The following is a 24,174-nucleotide window of genomic DNA, read 5'->3' on the forward strand; positions in this document are numbered from 1 at the left end:
TTATTATGACCTCTGCTACTAAAAAAAGTAATGTGGGAAGAAAGTGGAAGAAAGAGTCCTCATAATCCAAACACTATTTGTCAAATTCAATTTCAAAGAAAAAATCAGCTCTCAATGTAAGGAGTAGGGGTAACAGCGAAGTTTCTGATGAATGTGGTGATTTGTTCAAAAAAAGGTAAAAGGCTAAAATATACACTACCCGCAGTGACAAAAGAAGGCTCAGACTAGGCCCGCATTTTGCTAGTAGGGGTCCTGTTACTGCTGAAACTGGTATACGTACTAGAATGGTCATTGCAAAACAGAGTGCCCAACACAGTCATGCATCTTCTTTATTTTACCATGCATCTCTTTCTTGCTCAGAGTGTAGGTCTGTCACTGTCACCTCTAGAACAGCCAAATCAGTGCCTAAAAATAACACTGGCTGAAGAACAACTTGGGCACTCACAGAATCCTGTGGAGAATTTAAAGAGAGAATCCATGAGTGATATATGTGAGTCTGATATTTCAGATTCTGACACTGTTATTATAGAGAAGCTTCCTTCCAAAATTCTTCAACCATTTGGAAATGTGAGGATGAGTAGTAGTACTAATAATATTAATGAAGGTGGCTTACACATAGAAATTGAAGAGGCTTCTTTAAAGGTTGCAAATATGTCAAAGGATGAGGGCAATATTTGTGGATCTAAAAATGAATGTGTTGTACTTGAACGAGATAATGAGGAGGAGGAGGATTTTGTTAAAGTATGGCAGTCACCAGTGTTACCATCACCTCATGCCCATAATAAGCGCATTATCATGCCAGGATATAAGACGAAAAAAAGCACCACTTCTGTTTGGAAATATTTTTATCCCAACCCAGACAACATTTGTCAAGGTATCTGTAGCCTTTGTCAGGCCAAAATAAGTAGAAATAAGGACAATGATTGTCTAGGCACCTCCCTACTGTTTTGTCATTTACAGCGAGTTCATTCAAGTCATGTTTCCAAATGTGGTAAATTGTGTATAGTAGCAAGCAGTCCAGCATCAGATAGCAGTCAAGTGGATAGACAGTTGTAATTCTCACTGGCATCCAAACCTTCATAATCAACCTGCTCATTATTATTACATAGTCCAGCATTCAATTTTCCAATTCCAATTGACTTTCCTAATGCAATCCAAGATTCCCAAGAGACATCCATGCACACCAAAACAGAAGGGAGGTAAGAAAAATAAGCATAGTTTTATAGTTTTAAACAATTGTCTGTGAAGCAATTTTTTGCAAAAGGATATGAGTATGACAGTCAGCATCTTGTTGCACTAAAAGCCATGACAGCTATGTTAGCAATGGATGTGCGTCCAATTTCTGACATAAATGCTTAAGTTTTTAGCCGTTTAGTTGAGGTCATGTGTTCCCACTAACAAATTCCATCTCCATTTCATTTCTCCCGAACATCAATCCCTCAGCTCTACTGGGAGGTTGAGCAAAAAGCCAACCAGTCCCTAGAAAATGCCATTGTACCGACTGTCCACTTAACTATTGATATGTGGACAAATGGTACTGTTCAAACCAAACACTACATGACCAAGACAGCCACTTGGTAGGTGTATCACCATTAGCAGCAGCGACATCGGTAACTTCAGCATCATCCTCCTCATCCTTTGAGCATAGTATAGCTTGCACTCAATGTCAGGTCATTCACAGACAAGCTACACTTTGCATCACTGGTTTTAGAAAGAAACAGTCCATTGTCAATCTGTTGGAAAAAATCAGGAATGTCATAGCAAAATTGCTCACCCCACTAAGACTCTTCTCAGGATTGCTCATTGCCGATAACAGAGCAAATATTCTGTGTGCATTATGACTGGTTGAATTTCAACATGTACAATGCTTTGCACACACAATAAATTTGGAAGTTCAGATTTTTTTTAAAAAAAAATGATAAGTCAGTGCAGGAGATGCTGTTCGTTACCCATAAAAATTCTTGACATTTTCAGCATTCAGTGACCTCATGTAGAGGTGGCTACAAATAAAATGTCAGTGATTAGAAGAACAGCAAAAAGTCATTGAGACCTACACATCTAACCATGTCATGGGGAGACATGTTTCCTCCATCATCATCATCATCAAAACCACAACAAAATCTCCAGTGTTTTGTACATTTACATTAAGGATTAGATTTGTGATGATATCCAAAAGGACTAACGTGCAAAATAGGTGGACAGCACATATTTTTTAAATAAGGCAGCAACCATAATTTATAGAGTGCTTGGGTCAACATTTTCCCGCTCCTGGGCAGCAATCTCTGAACTTCCACCAAAGGAGCCTCAACAGAAAAGCATTGCTAATGGGGCACATTACTGTGGTATAAATGCAAGAACACACATTTTGCGCAAATTACATTTTAAACTATTTGCATTAGTGTGCAGTGCATGAAAAATATGTTTCAAAAAATATACCGAATAGGCAGGTCATAAATAATAATAATAATAATAATAATAATAATTATTGAGAATAGTTCTCCAAAAACGACAACTCTCTCTCTATATTAATCTCCAAAAAAAACTCTTCACGACCTGGAAAAATGACTACAGGGTAATTTCCCTACTTGGATCTTATATCGTGGTGTATAATGTGATGAGTGTTTATGCAGGTGTAGGCAGGAAAATAGTTCAAACTTGCATTAGATGACATAGGTGTGAAGTTGTGTTTGTGCACTTACCACCACGACTGCACCTACTACCCTCCACTGTTGAGGTTTACTAAGGATTGAAAGGCTTTTGTATATATACTTTTTTGGATCCTGGACATTAATACATATTTGGATCAACAGTGATTGTTTACTATTTTATGCAAGAACTCTTTCTTAGAAGCAAATCCTCCTTAGGATTTTGTTCCTTGTGGTTACTTATTTCAACATTTACTTATTTTTGGTTGCTTTATGAGTAGATTTCTGAGAATTCTCTAAGTATTTACAACAATTTATTGAATGACCTACCCTATATGTGTTAACTGTTATATTCATTTACGGTACATGTATTTATTTATTGTCTATTGTCATTGGAGTGATCACTCGTGTTGTTTTTATACATATATACATTTTTATACAGTACAATAAATTTGTTATTTTTCTAATTTAAGGGTACCTTGGTCTCCTTATTATGCCACGGATATCATTGCCATTTTATAATTCTGGAGACCCATGATCAATGTCATCTTTCTCCTGGCCAGTTACCTCGGCCTCTTGCACCCATTTAACCCCTGGTGTTGTTATTTTGTAACTTTAATTGTTCATCATCATCATCATCATCATTTATTTATATAGCTCCAGCAAATTCTGTAGCGCTTTACAATTGGGAACAAAGATTAATAAAACAATACTTGGTAATACATACAGACAGAGAGGTAAGAAGGCCCTGCTCGCAAGCTTACAATCTATGGGACAATGGGAGTTTGATACACAAACGTAAGTGCTGCATCATATGTGTGTGAACCAGGCAGGGTGATGCTATGTCTGTGCACCAGACAGGGTGTTACTATTTCTGGACACCAGGCAGGGTGATGTTCTGTGTGTGAGCACCTGGTAGGAAGCTATTCTGTGTGTGCACCAGGCAGGGTGATGTTCCAGTGTGCACCAGGCATGGTGAAGCAACGTGTGCACCAGACAGAGTGATGTTGCGTGTGGGCAACAGGCAGGGTGATTTTCTATGTGTGCACCAGGCATAGTAATGCTATGTGTGCAGCAGACAGGGTGAAGTTACGTGTGGGCACCAGGCAGGGAGCTGTTCATCTAATATTCCTTCAGCATGTTGTAGGAGGTTGTATTGTATATTATTGCGCTCCTGCAAAATCAATTCCTATATTGTCTGCAATACTATTGTGTGTCCCTTTACAGATGTGATATAAAACTGAAAAACTGAACTCTATTAGATGTATAGAGGGTTTTAGAATGACATCACTTCTGGTTTGACATCACTTGCGGTTCGTGGGTCCGCTCTGCTCCACATCAGTCTTGTTAGAAGGGTTTCCTTTACAATAAAGAAAGGGACTAGTATCCCCAGGCTACTTCCATTATCATACTGGTAACTGGTGTTGTTATTTTGTAACTTTAATTGTTCATCATCATCATCATCATCATCATTTATTTATATAGTGCCAGCAATTTCTGTAGCGCTTTACAATTGGGAACAAACATTAATAAAACAATGATGGGTAATACATACAGACAGAGAGGTAAGAGGGCCCTGCTCGCAAGCTTACAATCTATGGGACAATGGGAGTTTGATACACAAGGGTAAGTGCTGCATCATATGTGTGTGCACCAGACAGTGTGATGCTATGTCTGTGCACCAGACAGGGTGATGTTCTATGTGTGGGCAACTGGCAGGGAGCTATTCTTTCTGTGCACCAGGCAGGGTGATGTTCCAGTGTGCACCAGGCATGGTAATGATACGTGTAGGCACCAGGCAGGGTGATGTTTTATGTGTGCACCAGGCATGGTGATGCTATGTGTGCACCAGACAGGGTGATATTGCGTGTGGGCACCAGGCAGGGTGATGCTACGTGTGGTCACCAGGCAGGATGATGTTACTTGAATGCACTAGGCACTGTGATGCTATGTGTGGGCACCAGGCAGGGAGCTGTTCATCTATAATTATTTCAGTATGTTGTGGGAGGTTGTATTGTATATTATTGTGCTCCTGCAAAATCAATTCCTATATTGTCTGCTATACTATAGTTTGTGCCTTCACAGATGTGATATAAAACTGAAAAACTGACCTCTATTAGCTGTATAGAGGGTTTTCAGAATGACATTACTTCCTGTTTGACGTCACTTGCGGTTCGCGGGTCCTTTCTATTCCACATCAGTTTGCTCAGGAGTTCAGTAAAACCAGCTGCCTCCTATACGATGGGAGCGAGGCAATGTGCTAGTAGACCCAATCTCCCCCCTCTGAATCCATACCTGGTGCTATATGTGTACCATCTATTGCCCCTATGTCGTGTGTAAAGCCAGTTATGATGGAAAACTGCTGCTTTATGGGCACAAAGGGCTTCTCACCAAACGGCAGATGGATACACTGATGGGTGCATGACAGGAAATCCTGCAGCACCACCTTAAGAGTACATCTAAAGGAAGGACTATGCTGCCGGGAAGCTCACTGTGGCCTGGAATGACCCAAATGCACAGAAATGTAACAACACCAAGAGTTTAGACAATATGATATTGCTGTGTGGATGTTGTATAGATGCTGTAGGTCACTTTGCACAATGCACAGAGCGTTCATGTTGACATGAGGTGTCAGCCAATAGCGACAGATCGCCGCAGCATCTGTCATCCTAAAGATGATGACACGTGGTCTGAAGAAACGCTCCCTGGTTTGGTAACGATGTACCAGTTGCGTGTTTCAGAGGGGGCTGCATCTGTCATCCTCCACAATCCACTGTTGTGAGACCATTTAGCTGTGCATGATAGGTTACTTTCTTACCAAGGTAAAAACTGACTAATTAACTAGTATTTTTTGCTTTCATACAAGAAAAAGAAATAAAACATAAAGTAAGTTTAATGCAGGGAAGCGCCACATTTCTCATTTTTCAGCCAGTGTAATATCTTTTTAAGCATGTGTATGTAAACAGTTAGTACATAACTGTATCACAAATAATAAATGAGGATGAAAAAAAGTCTTGTATTAGATGACTTCCAGTGGTAGTCAGCTAATATAAGTGTGGAGAAGTGCCCCACGGACCAGCTGTCCGTGAAAAGGGCGAAGAAAAAAGAGGAAAGCTACTCACAAATCTAGCGTTCCAGCAGTGAGTATTTTTTCTCTCTTCCTGCAGGTCCCGGGGGCAGCGTGCAAGTGAGTCAATCAGGGCTCACTTTCCACTGCTGGCCAATCAGTGGCCGGACAAGCGAGCCAATCATGGCTCGCCTCCGGCCATTTATACTTTTGGCTCCATTGTGAGTCAATCAGGGCTCGGGGCAACGGGCGATTACATCGGCGCGCCCGTAGCTTTATAAGTCGCTGAGCGCCGCCATTGTGGCAGTTCGCCGGCGAAGGAGACCGAAGAAGACGTCGACGTCAGAAGTGGCAGGGAGCTCTAGTAAGGGCTGTGAGCTACCCTGCCACGTGAAGATGCCGGAGTAGGAGCCGACGCTGCGAACATTGGCGGGGAATGCCTGTAAGTGCTAAGGGTGTCCCCGCCATGAAGTATGCTGGGTCACCGAACGGGAGAAGAGGTGCCGGCGGCTGGAGGGTCTGGAAGACCTGAAGACGGCGCGGCAAGTGAAGTTTCCTGCGCTGAGCAGGTAAGTAGAAGTCTTCATCTTTTTCCGAGCACAAGGCCTGTGGGCACGTTCCAGGCACCAGGCCTGTGCAACAGATAGAGGTGGCCACGGTAGGCGTTTATTGGGCACTAGGCCCCAGAGTTAGCCAGGAGGGCGCAAGGCCCTAAGAGTTAGGAGGGCACAAGGCTTGAGAGTTGAGCAGGGCGCCAGGCCCATGAGTATAGCAGGGTGCCTTGCCCTTTGAGCTGAGCAGGGCACCAGGCCCTTTGAGGTGTAGTAGGGCGCCAGACCCTTCAGTGTAGAGAGGCACAGGCCTCTGGGGGAGGGGAGCAATAGGCTCACGCCAGTGTAGCAGGGCAGCCGCCCTGTAGTGCAGAAGGACATTGGGTCCTTGCGGTTAGAGAGACAGAAGGTCCGTGATGGTTAGCGGGGCAGTAGGCTTTTATAGCAGGTAGTGGGCGTTCGGTCCAAATCTAGTAGGACGCTAGCTCCCAGGTAGTGTAGGGGACACTTAGTCCCTTGGTAGTTAAGTAGTAAAGTATTGGAGCGGTTTACAGAACCCCTTCTTCCGCCCGTAAGGAATCCTAAAGTCCTAAACCCCAGGACAGGGTCAGCTTAACAGCCTTGTGGAGCTGTCCCTTGCGTATTTCCCCCGTTCCCCTTACTGCAAAATGAGTGCCCTGCACACAAAGACAGGGGCCCTTTTCCCCTGCAGCGTTTTGGGTGCTCGGACATCCCCACCCCTCCCCCAGTGGACCTCTTACACAAGAAGAATAAAATAAAATCAGAATAAAATGAATGATATCATGTGACTCTCTAAAGCTGTAACTTAACATGTATGCAGTAAAAAGCAGCAAAGAAACATTGTGATGAAGACTAGGCAAAGCATTGTCCATATTCTCTAAAGTAACTGTAGAAATCAATTTTTCTGGTTAATTACACAACTGGTGTATCCAAAACACAGAATGGAGTGTTGTCCAGTGTTAGTGGTGAATGTGACAATCACAGTAAACAACTCCTACTCAGAAACAAATGTTATTTACCCTATCCAAAATGGATGAACAATAATGGGCGCACCCAAAAAAAATTTAGATGGACAAAATCCAATGTAGAATACCTAAATAATAATAAAACACTGTAACCACAAATCAATCAACTCAGTAGCATAAATCGCTGCTCCTCTATTCTCATTCATTCATTCCTGCCACACTGATTAAAACTGCTTTGTTATAGCTATCCACATGTCCTTACGAATTTCGTTAGCTTCTGTGAATCTGAAACAAAATTTTCAGTCTCAGAACGAATGAACAAACTACATTTAAGTCACAGGGATATGTTCATTGCTGACATTGGCTGAAAACGCTATGGAGATTGTGATCTTGAGTGCATACACACTACAACAGTACGACCAATCAAATTAAACGTTCACCTCACCTCAATGTTGTAGATTGTTCTACAGTCTTACTTTGCAAAAGTGAACCTTTTTACCCAACTACCACGTTCGTTTCCCTTTTTCAGGAGGATTTCCTATGGCACCTGTGAGAGTTGTCTCATGAGCCATTAGTTTTTAGGCCTTTTAGAAAATATTCAGATGATTCAGAACTTTTTTTATGCACTCTTATTCAGATCAGACTACAAAGCTGCTGTTCAAATGCCTCCCAGCTTTTGGCTCACCTGGGTGTCTCTCATCCCCTTTCAAGCCTTACCCAGCTCACGAGCTCCCTCTCCTGTGCATATTGCCAAAATCTTGAAACTGCAAATATATTCTGACTTGAATATGATCTTTCATTTGGATTTATTTCTTTCCAAGTTTAATAGGCAGTTTGACTTTAATGGATTACTTCCAAAGGGCACATTATAATATTGACATATCTTTTTTTCTTTGTTAAGAAAATGTTAAACACTATCAACCCACTGATCATTCCCACACATTTTTAATAAAAATGTGTCTACTTTCCGGAGGTATGGTTGGCAGCACATTGTTTGTTCAAGAGGTGACTTTGACAAATTATGTTGGGATATAAGGTTACCAGCACCTTAGTGCAAGGAGCATTGTGATTGACCAACAGAAGTGTTTTATTTATTATTTGAAAAAATGCATATGAAACAGACTAAGTAAAGCTGGGTACACACTACAGAAAATTTCATCCAATGTGATATCATTACAGATTTTACCAATGACTGAAATTTCCGATTAGCATACCGATTCATGTGTACACACTATACACGTTTTACACAACTAACTTGACTCCATACATATTGTACAGATATCTGCTGTCCCTGCAGTAATATGCAAGCATCATTTAAATAAAGGGCTGAACCTTGGCGCACACAACACCCACAAACATACATCCAGAAATAGGAAATACCCTCAGCGCCATTCATTACATTGTTCTGCTTTGTGTATAATGTACTTTTGGCAACTCCATTCACAACTGTACACCTGTTATGATGATCATCCCTTCAAATAAACAAAAAGCTTGTACTGTGTTGCTTCTCGCCTTGGCATGAACGCTGCAAACACTCAACCATAGGGAAAGAAAAAGAAAGAATTGGACTTGTTGGACCAGTGGGTGGTTCCAGAGGAGAGAGTCCTGCTACAGGAGACAAGGGACAACAATCCTGATAACTTCAGGAAATTCCTGCAGATGAATGATCCCACATTCCAAGAGCTGCTCCAGCTTGTAACCAGGGGCGGACTGGGCCGGGGGACAGGGGGACACATGTCCCCCTGGCCGGACCAAAAAAAATCTATTTTGGGTCGATCCTTAGTTAGTGCTTATTACTTGGTGGCTGATCCCTCCTCCGGGACCAGCCACCTTCTCATATTGGCCGCGGATCCTTAGGATCCGACCCCCCTCCCTCTCTTCCACTACGTGTGGCCTGGCCTCCTTTTGGTGTCACATGGGACGCGCATCACATGACAGGTGCCATCCCATGTGTGAAGAGGAACATGCAGCATGCGGCGTGATTGGAATAAGTTAAGGGCCGGCGGGGACTGGAAAGTGGTATGTGAGTGTATAGTGTGTGTATGATAGTGTATAATGTGTGGTGTGTGTCAGTACATTTTGTGGGCCAGTACATATTGTGTGTGAGGGGGCCTGTACATATTGTGTGTGAGGAGACCAGTACATTGTGTGTGTGTTTGAGGGGGGCAGTATATTAATATAATGTGTGAGGGAAGGGGATCTTAATATAATGTGGGAGGTAGGCTATTAATTTAATGGTGGAGTGCAGGTTGAGAGCTAATTATGGGTGCTATTTGATTTGTGAGTGGTGGGGCAATTTAATTTAATAGTGGGACCTATGAAGTTAAGGTTTGAGAGCTATTAATTGAATGTGGACTGTCTAGGTGAAATTAAGTCTATTTATTAAATGTGATTATGAATGATTTAATGCATGGGATGGTTGTGGCAAAGGGTTATATTTATTAAGTGTAAATACTATTTAATTTTTTTCCTGGGGCTTTTTGGAGAGTGGGAAATAGGTTTGTTTATTAAATCGGAATACTATTTATTGTTGGGGCAAATAGGTCTATTTATTAAATGTGTATGCTATTAATTTAAAGTCAGGGCTAGTTGGAGGAAGTAGATCTATTTATCAAATGTGAATACTATTATTAAAATTTCAGGTTGGAGGGAGGCTTTATTATAAAACATGAGTGTTATATTGATTTAACAGCGAGGCTGGTTGGAGTTTTCTAAATTTCATTTACCCATTTGTTTTCCAGATAGGGGGTCCAGCATCCCAGGAAAAAAGACAAGCAGCAACTAATCTAAAGACACCAGCAGCCAAAGGTGGTGAAAGTGACAAGAACAGGTAGAAGAAAGCAGGACAGTCTGCAAACTGTCCTGAATCTGTTGGAGCACTCGCCAATTTGGGTGACTGTCTTGCAGAGTCAGGATTTGGTCCGACTGCAAAGACAGTTGGGAGGTATGTCCCGGATCACCATGTACTGCTCATGAGTGCAGAACTCCATGCACCTAACAACAGTGCACACAGTATTGCCTGTGCATTATATAAAATTTGTCTCAAATGAGAACCATGTTATATCATAGGGGTCCTCCCTGTCTAAAGTACCCAGGGCCTCCCAATGCCATAATCCAGCTCTGGGCCAGAGTGTTAGATTAACACCTAGTGCTCTGCTCCTCCTACCAGCTGCACCGCTCATATTATTTGTTTTAGGTTAACCCTCAAACAAATAATATCCCTATTTGTATATAGTCCAAAGCAAAAACAAGCCCTTTTGCTGGCAAAAACATCAGGGTGTTAAAGCAAAATGTTTTTTTGCATTTTGATAAATCAGCCCCTGTGTTCAGTACTGTAACAGAAAATTATATAATCTATTGCTATAATATGATTTATACTCCATTATAATCAGTGAGGTATGTAAAAAACAAAAACAAAACAAAAGTACTGTAGGGACAAGGAACAAATAAATAAAATGCAATATAAAGTGAGATTTGTTTTTTGTTGCATTTTTTGTTTTCATTATTTAAGATTTATCATTTATAATAATACAGTAACACTAAAATTGCCTCTTTTTATATTGATAAATATATATTGTACCAAAGACCACCCTTTAAGGATGGACCACTGCTTATGGACCAGTGCTATGTACTTGCCCACCGGGCTAAAGTCTGTCAGCCCCTGCTTGTAACCCTACTCACCCAGAAGGAGTACACCCATTTATGGAGAACCATATCTGCAGAGCAGAGACTGGTAGCTACCCTGCGATTTTTGGCCACAGGAAGGACACTGGCTGATCTCAAGGAAGGCACAGCTATTTCACCGCAAGCTCTGGGTTTTATCATATCTGAGACCTGTGAGGCTATCATACAAGTTCTCCAAGGACAATATATGAAGGTTGGTGAAATAAGTCTGATTTCAAATGAATTCCGATTACAAAACAACACCAACAAAATATATATATTTAAAACTTGAAAAAAAAGAAACAATCTGAAACACAAAAATATACAGTATACATACATATAAAACCTGGGTGTATATTTCACAAGCATACAGTGGAAGTCCTGCTTGAGGTCCTAAAGGCAGGAGGTGTATAGAACTTATATCTATACAGTAAAGACTAGTTGCTACCCTGTTATATTTGGCTACTGACTGTTCTCAAGTACATAACAGCTATTAACAACTTCCTCTGTATGCCAGCAGTGGGAGCCATAAGTGCTGCTTGGCGCCCTTCCTATAACACATAAAGGCTGTAAACATAAAGGGCCTGATTGATCAAGGCACGTATATGAAGATTTTGGTATCGCAAAATCACCCTGCGCTTGCCCAGAACCAGGAGAAATTACCGTGAACAGAGCCCTGCCCTCTGCGACTTCATACGCAAAGGACACTTACTACAGCCTACGATTTTAGGGAGTGAACTGGGAGGGGAATGGGCATGTTGCCATAGTCAATCTACAGTAGGGACGAGCCAAACTCTAGCACACATAGCCATGTCTGAATCTAGCTCTGAGTGTCTCAAAGTAACTTGATTTTCTGACTTATCTCTTGCTCCAGTTAAAGGGCTAGTCCTGATCAGTAGTGTTGACAGTCTTGTATGCATGCTAGCTATAACAGGTGTTTGGAATGTTTTATCATTAATGCCTTTATTTTAGCAAATGACATTAATTCAAGATTTTTTTATTTTCCTGTGCGTTTTTTTGTGAAATACATAATCCACATAGGTATTGGATGTATCCTGCAGCGTCTTGTGTAGCAGGGCGGGGCCATAGATAGCAAACATGTAAGAATTATGCCACTCTCTAAAAGTGGATCCTATTTTTATAATGACAAGGGATTCTTCACCATTATCCTGATGGTCAAAAATGAATTTATCTTTGTGGACATTGGTAAAGATAGAAAGTGTTCGATGGTGGGGCAATGGAGCAGACTCCCTTCAACGACAAGCTCAAAAACAATGCACGAAATTTGCCACCACGCACCTAAACAAAATTAGGACTCAATTTTGCATTTGTAGCGGATGAAGCCTTTGCATTGCAATGTATTATTTTAAAACCTTGCCACCAAGAAATTCTCACATCTAAAAGGATGATCTTTAATTGCCGATTAGCAAGAGCAATGCAAGTAGTGGAAAATGCTTTTGGCATATTGAGTAATAGATTTAAGATTTTCCATACTACATAATAGACAAGGTGGTGATGGCTTGTTGTATACTACATCATTGTGAGGTGAAAAAGCTCCAGTGTGTGCAGCACAGCTTCTACTATGGAGCATACTGTAGAAGTTGATGAAATGGTGGGGTTGACACCACTGGAATCTTCCCGTAAGAGAAATGCCAAAGGTAATCAGGAAGAAGTATTTAGAATATTTTAATGGTCCAGGCGCTGTGTCCTGGCATATTGAGACGTTAGTCTTGTGTCCACTTGTGTGGGTGAGAATTTCTGTTTTTTTTTGCGCCTTAAATGTTTGAATATGTGCCCATTATATTCTCCTTTTGAATTATGTATTCATACGATATGCACATATTTGAAATTTTGTTTTGGACTCTAACATATTTATGGCTCTCTAGAAGTTGTCTGATTAAAGTTAAGGAGAAGGGCACATATGTATTCTTATCATCTATTCTCATTTAGTTATATTCCAAGATTCTCCATATGATATTTATTATCTGGTGTTTTTGTATTATTGTATTATTCCTTTACAGATGCTATAAAAAGATCATAGTGTGTTATTGGCCGGGTATGATATTTTGAAATTGCATAATTATAGAGACGGGCTGATAGACACTTCATCATCATCATCACCATTTATTTATATAGCGCCACTGTTGAATTTAAAGAATAGTATTTTCTATTGTACTATTTGCTGACAATGAATGTTTGTACCTATTATTAGTATGGTTCATATATAAATCTGAATTGAATGATAAAGATTTATAGTCCCCGAAATATGGAAATTGGCTATAATGCGCTGGGGATTATGTTTGGGTTGATGTATAGATTCATCATACTATGTCACTTTTGGATTTTGTGGAGTATTATTCAACACATATATGGACCAATAGCATTTTACATAGATTTGGCTAGATGATATTTAAATGGTTCAAGATTGTCAACCTTGATAAAGACTCCAGTTGGCGCGTCGAAACGCGTTGGTGATATACTGGCATTGGAAGCAAGAGACACCACTGCAGCCGAATCGAGTCCTTCAGTGAGAAAATATTGGGCTGTTTCACCAGTCTTTCGCTGAACTCTGTATGAGGCTCTGGTAGGAGTATACTTGCTTCTATATTAAGGATTATTTTGATTGTTACAAAGAAACATAGAGCCGCTTTATTTAAAGTCTCTTTTTAATTTTGATGTGTTTTTAATAAAGTGTTGAAGTTTTTTAAGAAGGTATCACCTGAGACGTTTTCCTATGTGTGTTTTACATGTACCAAACTTTGGACAAACATATCGGGATTGTATATAAAGATTGTTACAGATTGGAAACCTTCCTTTTGATTCATGTAAGCCCATTTTCATAAGGGTTTTTGTTCCCTTGCTGATCATTGATCTCACGTGGTGGTAATTATAACATCCAATATTCACTTAAAACAAACGAGGTCTACTAGTATTTGCTGGGTGTTCCAAGTTTATTGATACCATTTTATTATATTATATTCTCTTTTCTCTTTTCTATGATATAGTGGGAGAAAATGTCTGTATTGAGAAAGAGACTATAACCTATTCTACTCATGGATCAACATCTATGAAAAGACTATAGACTACATTTTCACGTTATTTTTGGAAATAGATGCTTTTACATGATTCCAGATTACATTTTAATGCATTATCTCTATTTGTTTCTGACATTGCGCCTGTGGTTGACACAATTTTTTGTTAACTTGTTTTTGATCAAGTATTGAGTGAAGTGGCACTTGAACTGTCTTACTGTGGCTACATTGTATAGGAAGCGCTGATTAAGGGAGAAATTTTCTTGTTTATATTGAGATGTTATATGTATGTACATTGGAATTCTATGCTGAAATTTCCCATGTTTACCAATATGTAAATAAGTATCTGATACATTTTCTATTTTCTGTGTTTACTTACTAGGCCACTTGCCGGTTTATAACGAGTTTTCTCGGTGACAGATGAGGAACTACGGTCCTTCAGGGGCAAGTTGCTTGTTGATGGTCTGGCTATTTCCTAGTCAGCCATGATGCACAACCTGGCACTACAATGAGCATAAAGGTTGAAATGCTGGTCATTGTTGTGCCACACCTTGGTTATTCACTAAGCTGTGAGTTGGGTGTGGTCCATAGATAACCTTGTGCACAGAAATTTGCTGTTTGCCTGAGTGGGATGCTAAAACACCTGTTTTTCTAATTGCCTGGGTAAAGTGCTGATTATATGTAAAGATTAAGCTTTATGTTTAAAAGCTGCAACAGAACAAAGAGTAATTGCTGCCAGTACACATTTTCTTTACTTCAGCCAAAATGGGCAAGAGAAAGAATAAAATATGTCAAAAAGAAAGTTTACAAACAGGTGTGTCTGAAATTCATTCCCAGCAGGAAAATTTGGAAAAATTGCATGGAAGTTTGCAGAGTGGAGTTGAAAAATCTCATGCTTTCTGTACAAAACTGCTGTTACCTTGTTCAGATTATGTGGCATGGGCAAAGTATAATTGCTTTGAGAAAACATTTATAGAAGAAAACCGTTGTCTTGTAGAACAAGTGTGGAATTTAAAGAAATAGTGTGCTGAAAAGATAAAACCCCAATAATCTATTTCTGGGTCCTTGAGAAATTAGCTGAATGTTTGCAAGACTTACATATAAAAAGGAAAAACCTTGGAGGCTCTTAAAGAAACTTGAGAGAGATTGCAGCAGCAGAAATTGTGGGTTTTGAAGCTTTGAAAGATGAGTTGCATGCATTATAATAGTTGTATGGAAGAAAGGGGAAATGCAGTGGGAGCTCTTAAAAGGATATCAACAGAGAAAGACCAATAAATTGCTGTTTAAAACAAAAGCTTGCCATGCTTCAGCAAGAGGTGCACACATCAGGAGAGTCTGTACGGTAAACTGTAGAATGCAAGTTATAGAGGCTTCATCTGGCTGTAAAGCATGACGAACTTGAAAGATTGCTAAATGAGGAAAAGGCCCTTTCTTCTAGATATGCTTAGGAACATTCACACAGAGATACAAAATGACAGTTGAACCGAGCACACTAAAAGAATGCAGCTCCTATCCCTCCTGACATATAATACCCTAAATATGTCAAAAAAACAGACTGCATCAAATACAAAGATGGATGGATAAATAAGCGCTTCCTTTGCACAGAATAGAATCAATAATAGAAAAGTTAAACTTATCTAGTCCTTATAACATGAGTTCTTTCCAAAATTATGTTCCTGCAAAAGACAATATGTAGTCAAGCAGATCCTCCTTTCTTTTATTCTCTAAATCGCACAGGGCTCATGAGGTGATTTCCTCTCCGGCTGTCTCTATGGAAAATATACCAATAATGTCCTCTATAGTAGGACATATGGATAGGGAACTCTCATACTCGTCTAGAATGATGATCATATAAAAAATAAGGAGAGAGAAAGAACATAGTGTAAGTCCGTTTGAAAAACTGAAACGATTCATGAGTAGCAATCAGAACTCACATTTAATAAAATAACATCATACAGTGAAAATACAATACATAACATTTGGCATAATGATCGAACTTTGATAAGCAAAATTCAGTATTTCTCCAATAGGGAGATTTTGGCATTAGAGATATATAATAAAACACATAGCTGTTTTCCTTAGGTCTTAGGTAACGTTGTCTAGGTGCTCTGGTGATTGCGGACAATTATTTGTTGATGCTTACTGTGAATACTTCAGAGTGTTTAAGAATAAGGTCCTCAGCCAAAGCCATCTGTCCAAAGATGCCATATCTGTGGAGGGGGCTGTGAGCTTCCTCAAAATTCTAAGCAACATCGGTTTTGTTCAGGTGCCATACAAGGAGTCTAAATGGATAGCCACCATCTATATTTAATGCTCTGATCTCAAATAAGAGTTGTGATGGGTTTAAATTCTCTATATTTGTTTAATGTTTTAGGTGAAAGGGCCTTAAAAATCTAACGGGTGTGTCCTCTCAAAGGTTATCTGCTGCTCCTTGAGAGCTTCTCCCATCACCATTTTCTTTGCTGTAAAATAAGGTCTAACAGAGTGGGTTTGTGGAAAAAAATGTGACAGTTAGACTCTAGAGACCGTGTGAACACACCATAAGACATATTGAGCAAGATGGGCAGATGGATAGTAGCATTTGAAATTCGGGGATTCCAAGGCCACCACCTCGAGAAGACCTCTGAAGGACATGCAGCCCCACTTTTTTTTTTGCCCAAATAAATTTGGAGGTAGTGTATTGGAGAAATTTCAACACATGTGGGAGGAATCGAATGGGAATGGTCTGAAACAGGTATAGCAACTTTGGGAGGATGGTTATTTTCACTGCATTAATGTGTTCTATCCAGGAGATATAGTGATAAGACCAGGATTGGAGATCAGGTTTCACTTGAGAGAGGGTGACAGGGAAGTTGACTTGAAAGAGCTGGTGATGGCGCTTAATTAAAAAGACACCTAAATATTTGTGTAGTTGCCAATTGAAGGGAAATTGTTGTTCTAAAAGGGTTTTATCTTATTGGGGAATGTATATCCAATGTCTCAGTTTTGTCAGGATTTATTTTATACCCTGAGAAGTTGACATAAGTGTCTAGTTCAGAGAGGAAGGAAGGAGAAACTTATTAAATGTATTTTTCAGCATAGTTAGTTTTCTTAGTGTTTTTTTCTTTTCTCAATATGGAGCCTACTGCAAGAAATAAATCTTGCGAAATGCATAACTGTGTGTATGTAATTTGTGATAAAACACTTAGAAGAGTCTGGTCCTTCAGGTGCTAGTGAATACTGTTAGGGTAATTTTACCTCTTCTTTATCATGTCCCTTCAGATATCAGTGAGATAAGATGCTGGTTAACCAGGAGATGAGTAATCAAGACACAGACATGCCAATATCAAGATGGAACTGAGCTGTGCTCATTTATTAGTGGGCTACATTTATACATGAAAAAGCGTTTGATCTGGTTATAGGATAGAAACACATGATTTATATTTTCCTGAGTAAATATAAATCTTCTGACAAAGCTAGATAGTTCTCTTCATGTCACTTTTATGGATTCTTCTTATCAACTTTCGCTTGCGCTAGTATTCCCAATGTCATCATCTGTTATCCCATATCCTAGGCCTTCATCCGGGGTCTTTGAGATAGTTCAAGGCTGGAACTGGTGATTATGCTGAATGTATTTTTAAGGCAAATGCCAACATTTTTAACTCCTTCACATATCATTATTACCATTATTGCTGAGGACCCTAGAGGTCCTTTCACAACTTCCCTCCTTTTCATAAAATATATAAGGTTAAAAATGTTAAGGCCTGAAATGGTGATATCTAACGCAGCCCAGACTACCTTTTGTACAGTCTCTTGTGAGACAGCAAGGGTCTTTCACCATTCACCCGAGACCGAGTAGAGATATCATCATTTCTGCCCCTGATTATTCAAAAAGTATCTTTTCTTCATGCCTCTGCTGTAATCTCTGTATATCTTTTCTGAACGTCCGGGTTGTGTTGTGCCGGCTGGAGGGGTTCCTAACACCATTATGCACTATTGCTATACATCTCAGGCTTATAGGTTTACAATGATGGTCACATTTAAAATGTTGCGCCACTGTCCATTCTGATATTTGTAGACAAAAACTTACAATCTAAATCTACTTGTGTACCAGTACATAATGTTTCACCATTTATTACGACGTTTCAATGTTTTGTGTTAGATAATATAGATGATATCAACTTTTTCGATTCCCCTCTGATGATATTACTTGGTGTAATGAAACGCGTCAGTGTACTATTCATTTAAGGTATCAAACTCTATTCAAGTGAACTTTCTATGCACCAAGTTTATTTTTGCAAACAATTAGACTTGTGAAAGAAGCGTGCTACTCAGTATACTATCAGCACCTAATACGGTGCTACTCAGTATACTATCCGCACCTAATACGGTGCTACACAGCCAAAGTGATTGAAGCTCTGGATTTTTGCACAATTGGCGACAGACACGATAGTTCACTAAGAGGATCTGCCAGCTAGAGGTGACTTAAACTGAGAGTGGGTGTCGGAGTGTGCAGATAGACACAGACATCCTAAATTATATACATTTATCCACTCTGGGAGGATTCTCCAGATGGACAGCTGAGCACTGTCAGGAGACTGTTTTTTTTATATGTGAGTTATTTGATCTCTACTTGAAGTTATACTGCAGTGATAAACTTATTACCTTCTGTGAAAGATACCGTGCATACCAAATAATCCTGAGAGATTTATATGCTTATTCATTTGGGTCACTTGAATCACTTACTTGGAAATAATAATAATAATAATAATAATAATAATAATAGTGTACAGTAATTTTTTTTTCGTGATTTGGAACTGCCAGTTCTGTCCAATACATTATATGATTGTGGGCCTACATATAAATAACATACAGCAGACACTGGAACAAAATATTGTCAACCAATTGTATATATATATATATATATATATATATATATATATACATATCTTCTACTATATAAATGCCTAGTGGCGTGTGTGGGAAAAAAAACCAAGCTGCAGCGCCACCTGCTGGGCAGAGTTATACACTGACCTATATATTTCTTGAAGAAGAAGTGACAGTTGGGAGTGGTTGGTGGTTGCCGGGGGTGATAGTGGGGAGTTTTTAACACCTTAAGTAGCTTGATGAAGGATGTGGCGATGAAGATGAAGGATGAGGTGATGGAGAAAAATGATGAGGTGGTGACATGTGGACAAATCCACGTTAAAAAAGAGCGCTTGCATCGGGAAGTAACGCTCTTCCCCTGGGGAGGCCTGGGCTAGGCCCAAATGCATGACAAGAACCTTTTTAACACCTTAAGTAGCTTGATTTGACTAGAATGCATGAGTATCATGCACGGGTTAACTTGTGTATATATATATATATATATATATATATATATATATACACACAGAGAGACAGAGGCAGGATTTGCTACTCAAGAAGATTCAGTCTTACTAGCTGTTAGAAACATTTGCTTACATACTCACAATTCATTTACTTTATTTGTCTTTATCACTTGATGGAGTCTCTCCATTTTATTCTATTAAATGTTATTGTTTTATATATGAACTAATGATTAAACAGATAGTTTGAATTACTTAGTGGCCAAGAGACTATTATCATATGCTTTTTTTTATATATCTTTGAATATATTGTTTGTGTTTTTTCTAATAGCGCTGCAGGGTTTTATTTTGGTATGTATATATTGGAGTAGGGTTGCAACCTCCTTCTTTGAAGCAGCTGAATTAGAGTCATCAGATAATACATAATTTGATATTAATTGAGCTAAATTTTTAATGTTTATTTGTTTTTTAATAGTAAAACTACAGCATACTCATATTCAATCGAAAATACATAATACGCCTGATTCATCTTCAGACATAAGTATTTGCTTGAATCTTGCTTGAAATCGTTCAGCGCATATGCGGACCAGGACTTACTTAAATGAACGTAATTGCATACAATTCATGTCAAAATGCAAATGAGACTTACAACTTCCTATGATTTGAAGGGAGGAATTGGGGAGGGAAGGAGCAGATGAATGTAGCCCAAAATCTACAATGAATAAGGGAATTTTTGCCCCCTGGCCCAATATTCCCTGTTTTGCTTGATCGTAGCTACCTCCGTATCACCCGACCGGCTGGGTCCACAGGGGCTTGTGTGGCAATAGATACCACATGAGTAGGAAGAACACCATTTGATTCCCAATATAAGTAATAATGGCATCAGTCAAAAGTGGTATGAACCATTTTCAGCGTGTTTCCGATGTTATCCATTTTTGCGTTTAAAGTTGTGGTGGTTTTATGCATTCTGAGGAACAATTGCCTTGATGTAGTCTAGTGGGACAGGAATACAGATTGATGTATTGCCACTATTTACTGATGCTTCTTCATGTGGCTGTTGTTCCTTCACCCAATCATAGGTGTCCTCGCCTGTAAGGTCATCTTCTACCTCACTTAGCATCTACAGCTCACATAGTGGAAGAAAAAAATAACATTAAAATCATGGGTATTTTCATCCATGGTATCCTACTTTTAGCATCATATAAGTAGATTTCATAACACACATTAGTAATTTCACATATGAAATGTATATGAGAAAAAAATGAAATTATTTGACAAAATGCATAAAGTGCAAACATCATATATTTGGATTTATGGCAATTATTCATCAATTTAAAATGTAGTTATTCTCCAAGGTATCATCATAGAAAAAATAGTAATTTTGAGTTACAAGCCAGATTATCTAATAAGCTGAATAGGTTGCAGTCCAAGGCACTAGACGGGGTTGTTGTTGTAAAAAGGAAAGCGGATATTAATTTAGAAAACACAGCAATATGTACATTGGTGGTGGGGGTGTTAAGATTTATTTAGTCACAGCATAACAGTCATTTGAATAGTTAATGCATATATTCTGATACGAAATTATCTGCAGGGGATTGTTTGTGGTAGGGGGAGGAGGGCTCTCGCCAGTATCTACCTGTCCTCATCAATGCAGGTCAATGCTGTCCACTTCAAAGGTCTGAGGCCTATAGACAAGAACTACCCTTTTTGACGGTTCCTTTTCCATGCTTCACATTAATCAAGTTGATTTTTTGGATACCATGATTCATCATGGAAATAATGAATTTCATACTATTCTGTATGACAAAGCTTTGTATAAATATATTGTATTTCATTATTCTTGTTTCAATCCCGTCACATGATACAAAATATACCAGTTAACGGTTTATGTTATGAACCGGACAAATATTATCATCACAAGCAGATGGTAGAATGTTTAATTACAAGAGATGATACTTCTGCTATACTCCATACAATTATTACACTGATAGATTTACCTATTTATTTCCTGCCTACTTTAACAAATAAGAAGCCAATGGACTGAACTAACTTCATAAACACCCTTTTTAACATATCCAAACAAGTTAATGCTATTTTATTAATAAGCATTGGAATGTTTTGCAATAGGAAACTAAATTATTACATTTGGTAGTACATTCTCCATGATTTTGTTATGTGAGAGTTAGAAACTTGAAGGACATTTTAGTTGATTCAGAATTCACTTCTAATATCTTTCCATAACAGAAATCATGTTTTAACCATAAATCTGATGATATGGAGTGCTATGCTCTGTCTCCTGTGTTTTTCCTGGTAGTCTGGTGGGACAGGAAGTGGGGCAGTGGCCGGCCATCCGCATGTCACTACTTGCATGCGTGGTTCGGAAGCTCGAGTTCGGAAGTCTGTATAAGAGAGAAGAAACATATAATGATAGCTGCTGCTCTGTGTCTATTCGGACACATTCTGTCAGTTACCAGAGACGCAAAACGAGAGTGAGAGACTTGATCCTAACACTGCCCATAACATCAGTGCAATAACCAAAGAGCTTTCTAGTTGCATATATGTGTACACAGGATACTGTGCAATACATAACCTGCATTAGAGACCGTTATACCATTCTCTGCTGCACTGATCAGGCTCATGCACAGTAAGCGCGCAACCCATTGCTAGGCAATTGGACACTCTCAGTTTTACCTCTGGGGATGGCAGTGACTTACTGGTCTATCAGGCCTTTCTCCACCCTTTTATAGAAGACTCTGGCACCACTAGGGTGCAAGAGTATTAGGTCTCATCCTTGCTCCAGTGTTTATTCATGGTGCTCCACTTACCTTTATCCTGCTACCTTGCTTCAGCTTATATTTGGCTCCTGACCCGGCTTGTCTCCTGACATTCCCTCGGACTGCAATTTGGCCTATTTTGAATTGTCTGGTTTTGACTCCTGGTTCTCCTGATTATTCTCTGTATCTCCTCCTGTACCTGGCATCCCGGCTGGTTCTGATTAGGATCGTCTGATGATTCATACTTCACTGGTGACTGTCTTGGTCCTGGTGTATTCCAGGGGTATACTATGCACCTCGTCGCTCAGTTGTACTAATACTGGCAAATAGCCCCATCCAATCTTCTGCTTTCTGACAGATAGTTAACCCATTTTGCCATTGCGAATCTCCATGAGCGGATCCAGAAACCTCTACTAATGGGACAGGGCCAAAAGTAGTTAAACAAATCAGCCTGAGGTTCACCACATTTAGGGCAATTGGAGTCAGAAGAGAGGCCTATCATATTTCTATGATTTGGTGAAAGATAAGCCATGTGGAAGATATTGAGAAACATCTCCATATATGTGGAAGCAGGGAGAAGTCTTGACAGTAAAGTGGCTTCATCTAGTTGGGAATAATACCTTAACCATTGATTCAGACCAGATTTAGCAGTAGTATGGTTTAACATATATCTCATAAAAAGTATAGCGTAAGAATATTGCTCTCTTCTGAAGAGGGACAGACAGCATGAGAGTGCCAAAGGGGCTATCCCAATTAATTTCAGAAAAAAAGGAAGTAATACTGCTAACACAGTTTTGGAAGTGGATGAAAGAATGGCCACAAGGACCTAGTAAAGGAAATAATTCAATCTCCTGTGAATATTAGAGTGTTTTGTTTACATTATTTGTTGACCAACTGAGCATAAGCCAGCCATGTTTACCATGAAAGGACGGGATGAGCCACCATGCCATTCTAAAAGTCAAGATTTTCAGCAAAATGTAAGTGAATGGATTTGTAAGGATTGAGTTGGAATTTATGTCCTAATATATGCCAATTTTTTTCTAACCAAGAATAAAAGTGTATTATCCAAAAGGCTTTAATATTTAATTGTGGGAGAAATTGCTTTTCCACTGTTAGGTTAGTATAAACACTTTGGTTTGTTTGCCAATCTCTTAAGTAGCGCAGATGTGCTCCATGACTGCAGTGAACTACATAAGGAAAATTAATACCCCCATTAACCTTGGGTTGTTGGAGTTTATGTTCCTAATATTACATATGTTGTACTAATTATGTTCTAAAGTTAAGGCTAAGCGAACATAGCAACAAAATTTTGTCTCAGGATGAGCACCTAGTGGCATGACATTTTAAATATAACTCTCTTTCTAAACCTACAAAATTGAGATGTACAGAAATAGAACATATTCCAATCTATAGTAAAAGAGGTGATACATATAAAAGGTATACGAAGAGCCAAATTGGATTAATCGCTTCCCAGCTCTCAATCCACCATGATGGTATATTAGAGATCGATATGATATATTGACTTTATGGGGATAATTGTTTTTATTTCATCCATATATGTCACTAGAACAACTTTAAATTATTGGTTATAATTATATTTTCTTTCTTTTATATTGAAGTTATACCTGGAAACAATAATAATACATATTATAACTTAGTTTAACTTTGTTCCCATTTACTCTTGTTATGTTTTCTTACTCCAGACATGTACTTTGAATGCATTTAATTCATTAGTGCATTTTGAGTCAAATCTTGCGAGATTCCGCCATTTTGCTAGTGTCATGTGGTTATTGAAGTTTATTCAACATAGACTGCTGACATTAGAATATGCTCCACCCTAAAGATAGCATAGGATGCCAAAACCAAAGGACAGCAATATGCTTGGATATGTGGACAGCTTTTCAGGTGGTGTTGAGGTTGGCATCTTTTTATTTTTTCTGTATTATTTTTGCTAGTCTCACAGATAAAAGGGAAGTTTGAATAACAGCCAATGTTATACAACTTTGATTATTTAACTATATCTGGCAATACTTAAAATATCCACAGATAGCATCATAGAATGACAAATAATAATCTCTGTTTTCATAAAATTATCACAGAATGTTTTTAGACACTTTTTTTTCTTTTTTCTTTTTCACCTTCTCCCCCTT

Source organism: Mixophyes fleayi, chromosome 10 (genome assembly GCF_038048845.1).
Source record: "Mixophyes fleayi isolate aMixFle1 chromosome 10, aMixFle1.hap1, whole genome shotgun sequence".
Lineage (NCBI taxonomy): Eukaryota > Metazoa > Chordata > Amphibia > Anura > Limnodynastidae > Mixophyes > Mixophyes fleayi.